Source organism: Nanorana parkeri, unplaced genomic scaffold, assembly GCF_000935625.1.
Source record: "Nanorana parkeri isolate BGI_ZX_2015 unplaced genomic scaffold, ASM93562v1 scaffold392, whole genome shotgun sequence".
NCBI lineage: Eukaryota > Metazoa > Chordata > Amphibia > Anura > Dicroglossidae > Nanorana > Nanorana parkeri.
The window spans coordinates 418932-424208 of record NW_017306660.1 but is presented as its reverse complement, the minus strand read 5'-3'; positions in this window follow the sequence as shown (position 1 = coordinate 424208).

The window sequence follows — 5277 nt, the reverse complement described above, 5'->3', positions numbered from 1 at the left end:
TGCAGGATCTGTGGTGGTCTCTACAGGATCTGTGGTGGGCTCTGCGGGGTCTCAGGTGGGCTCTGCAGGGTCTCAGGCTGCTAAGCCCACCATAGACCCTGCAGAGCCCGCTGCATAGCCCGCCGCATAGCCCGCGGCAGAACCCGCCACAGATCCTGCAAAGCCCCCCTGTTCTCAGGGGTGTTGTGCAGGATCTGTGGTGGGCTTTGCAGGCCCACCACATTAAAACATTTATTAACAAAGAGCTATGTAATAAACCATGTAAGCCTACACAAGAAATGGTTTGCCAAGTTTCCTGTTCTCTAGGAATTTGCAATAAATAAATGCCTTACTTTACCAACAAATATTTTACTAATGTGGCACCAGGTGTATTACAATGTGGTGGCCCAATCACAAGATCGTTTGGATCCAAGCTAAAAATACATACTAAGAAAATGTCCATGGGGTAATGTTTATGTACAAAGTGCTGTATAAGGATACCATGCCACTTTCTTTCTAAAGCTGAACTGAAGACAGCCAAAGTTTTATTTAAAAATGTTTGCACACACACACATATGATAAATACATTTATGGGAGCCGTTTGACCTGCCAAAGAATTTCAATTTCTGTCCATCCCACCGTGAGATTTACACAGTCCTATCAAAGTCATCCAAGTGACCTGACTTTTTTAATGCCGCAGTTAAAACACAGCTTGACAACACCTCCCACTCCCCAGCTCGTGATTGGACAACAGATTGGAGAGATTGTGTTTTGGCTATTTATGTGAAATATTGGCATTAGTTTCAAGAGCCAATGAAAATTGAACAATCTAGGCCAAATAACAGATATGGAAAAACTTTCCAGTTCAGCTATGTTGTCCTAGATTGTTCACTTCAGTGTCTTCTCCAAACTCTTCACCCTTTTGTGAATAACTCTTAGGCTGTTGTGTCTTAATGCAATGTCAACACTTTTAGAAACAAAAATATTCAGTTTTCCTGTGATTTTCTGCTTTGGAAGGTCCATAGAAGTCAATAGCAATGCATGTGTTTTGATGCGTTGGAAATGGGTATTAACAAGACGCGGTTAATGGTCGTTAACTCCATCTACTCCAGTAACATACATTGACGCCTAAGAACCTGTCTTAACGCTACAAAAACATGCACCTCTATGAACATGCATAGATCAAAATGGGCACTTAATGTTTTTAATTGGATTGAAATACAAGACTATAAACCTCAAATAACAAAATACATTAAAAAGGGAACAAAAAACACATAGAAAGGCCCCAAATCAATTGATTTCCTTTTTTTGTGGCGATCATATTACTTTTTTTTGTGTATTTTTGTTGTTTGAGAGTTTTGTTTAGATAATCGTGAAAAATGGAGCACACAAAGCAACTTGTGGAACAGGACATACAATTATTTGCATTTTTTTGATTACATTTTTATTTAAAGTAAAGTCAATAGATAGAACCCTGTGGTCCACAAGTGAGTACACAGGAGTCACCATCGTTCTCACTTAACCTTCTCTGGTGTTTTTGAATGGAATACAAAAATTAGGAACCATCACACAGACTGGGACACCACCCCTATATATGCAATATATATCAAAAAAAGGGGAAAGAGAAAGAAATGGCTGAACTAATGATATATAGAACAATTATGTACAATTAATCATGCAAATAAGATATGAATACAATGAGGGCAATGACCAATATATGAATTTATAATCATGATTTCTCTGTGGGTTCCAGGGAGGTTATTTATGTTGTATACATCTATTTATGGTTTTATATGGATGAATTTAGCATATTTATATGTATAGACATATATGAATCAATTGACTTCATTGTTGGATCAATTCCCTGCTATTCTCCAGTGGTCACCACAAAGCCCCTTTCTTTCTCTTTCCCCTTTTTTTGATATGTTTTTGAATGGAACTGATGCCCATTAATAAAGTATGAATAGGTAAAGAACCGAATAATTTGGCAGAACAAAAGCTGGCTGCCATTGCTTTTTCAGGTTGATTCAGCCTAGAGATCAGCGAGTCCTTTACCAACAGACAACACAGAGTAATAGGAGATCAATCTTTATTTAAGATGAACATTACACAGTGCTGTATGGAGGATTCTAATGAGCTTCCAGCGCATGGCGTAGTCTCTGGGATGACCTCCGAGTGGTATATCTTCTGTCTATGGAAACTGCGCTGACACTTTATAGCCGTACTGTAGGAGAAAAAAAATAAATAAAAAATTATATCAATTGAATGTAATACTGCCTTATATGAGAAAACAAATAAAAGCCACAAATATTCTTCAAGTTGAAGTTTATTCTGTTTATTTTTTTCCCTTTGCCATTCATTAACATGCCAATGAAATATTGAAAAAAAATTACACACTTTATTTTGGACCACTTTATAGCAACACTGGGCCTCTCGGTGCAATTCAGAAAAATTATTGCAGAAAAATTCACAGCATTCTGCCTCTAAGCTCCTTACATGAGATCTCAGCCCATATGCAAGCAGTGGGCTGGCTGTTGGGAGGAGTTATGCAAATATAAAAAAGCCTTGATGGGTGGGTGTCAGACTGGTGGCATGGGTGTTACTAGTCAGGCTTCAGTTGCATGCAGATGGCCCCAGGTAACACCCACATGAGATGCTGAACCTTCATGTGCCCCATAACTATAATCATCCAGAATTATCCCAGAGTATCTCTGCTAGAGCTGAGAAGAATCAGGGTTGGATTTTTATTGCCGTGTCCATGCAGGGGAGATTTCCCTTCACTTCCCAGCCCCATGTAGAGATTTTCCCTCACGTCCAGTCTTCAGTGGGTAAATCTTCCCCTCACTTCTGGTTCTCATTGGGGAGAATTGCCCTCACTTCCTTTCCTTACCAGTGAGATCCCCCCCAGAGAAGATTTCCTTTCATACCTAGGGAAATTACCTCTCAATTTCCACTCACCGCCTGTCCCATTTGGAGGATATCCCCCACATTATGTCCTGATTTACCTTTACTTCAAATCCTCAATGGAGAAATGGCCCCTTACATCTTGTCCCCACTGGGGAGATTTCACCTCACACACTTTAAGTACTTGATACATTTCTCCTCACTTCCTGTCCCAACCAAGAAGAATTTGCCTCATGTCCCGTCTCTACTGGGGACATTACATTTAAAAAAGGTACTGCAAGCTGTCTCTCTGAACACTAAGTAGATAAAAGTATGGTAAAAATTGCAAGTGATGGGTCTCTGCCACTTGGTTAACCTCTTCCAATTGAAGATCCCCATAGGATGCTGAGGTTCAGAGGGCAAAAATCTCCTCTTTTTGTGATATCAGTGACCTAAATGTTGTATATTTCCTTATTGAGTGCTATCCTAACAGAGAAGTATATGGATGCTTTGTAGAGGCAGTGATGCAGTGTGTATGGGTGGCCTGCTGCACAGTCTGCCAGTAAGTGCCCCTTCGGGCTATTGTTTATAGATTATGTGGGGCAAAGCAAAATCTTCAATCATCTTAACTCTTATTGCAATTTTAATTAAAATGTAAAGTTTACCCTAGTTCTGATAATCTCCTCATCATCCATAGGAATTATGTCCACTGACATGAAAGCCCCAGTATAAAATGTGGCTCTGGGAACCTCCATGCTTACCCGCCTGTAAATATAAAAAATTAATTAGATTTTAAGATTTCTAATGTTCTATTTTTTCAAATGTAAGCAAACATTAACAATACTGTACATACAACACAACCACAAGCCTAGACATTTTGTCATGTGATCTCTGCTAAATGGGTAACTCAGGAGGTTATGTGAGCAGCTTGAAAGAAATGCAGAGCAATGTAACTTTTGTTCAACTCAACAAGACCATTAACATAGCTTTAGACACACACACACACACACACACACACACACACACACACACACACACACCTTGGTCCCATTAGAATTTTGCAGTAGGTTGCTTTGGTGTGATCCACCTTTGTCAGGAAAGTCCTAGTGATCCAAACTTGTGACAGGAGGGCAAGATTTGCAGGGGAGGTCACAGTATTTCTGAAGACAAGTCAGCAAACTCTTTAGACAATACTAAAGCTTAAATAGGCCATCTAGTGTCAACACAAGTTCATGCACTGGCCCATTGTCCTGCACATTTTTGGCCATGCGTCTGCATGCATGTGCACCTGTATTTGCAGGCACACACACCCAGTGCCCGCGTTGGCTCCACATGCTCTATTTAAGGGTCTTTTCTTGTCGTGGTCAGCTATACATTGCCACCCATAACCTGCGACCTGACCTGTAATCCTGCTCTCCTGTTAAAGATTCAAGTTGCCTAATGACTAGTTTCAGATTGCCCACTCTGAGCTCACCTGGGCCTCTTCTTCTCTGATACTGACACCAGGCTTTTGTCTGCTAATTCTGTACCACTTTGGTTGCTGACTTTGTTCCATTGTGTGATATCTGCTTGGTACTTTAACACTCTGCTGGCACATGTACCACTGCTTAGTACTTGTGCCACTCGGATGGAATTAGGATGGCTTAAATATAAAATATATGGCTTACTGGAGAGTCATAGACTTCCTCAGGGCTCCAATGGTTGCAGGGGTGAGGCTCTTGCCCACTTCCTCCTCTCTTCCTGGAGAAGGTATTGCAAGTAGAATGGAAACATAGGGGCTGTATGGTATTTCTATGAGTGTGACGCCCAGGTCTTTTTTCTCCACCTTCTTGTAATCTCCATCCAACTGCTTAGTCCAGCCAGTTCCACCTGCAGATGGCACTTTCAAGGCATCTGAAAGAAGATTAAAATAAAAGAACACATGAAAAATGTACTGTTGCTCAAATATTTTCTGTATATCTCATTATATTCATCCTTCTTCTCTCTTTTCCCTTCCACCCTTCCTCCATGTGCAGTGCTTAGGGTGTCTCCAAAGGTCACTGTACTGTGTACATATATAATCTGCATACATCTCCATCATGTCAGTCAGCAAAATCTAAAAAAAAGCAGGTCAGGCCAGAAAGTCACAGCAAATTATAAAACCATAAGGGTAAAGGCAGATGAAGACCAACTCCACCCAAAAAATTTCAAGTTGCATAGCTACTGTCAGAGTGAATGTCATGCCAATTTAGAAATGTGCCAGTAGTTCACTGTGAAGGTCCCTGGTTTCGCTGATGCAAAACTGCCAATTTCTAGCAAGCTCTCATTTGGGAATTAAAGAGGCCACAGATGACACAGCAGTGCAAGATTAGCCAGCAGCAGGGCAGATATAAATAGCAAGGCCAGGCCCAAATTTACTATAAACAAAGAGCACAG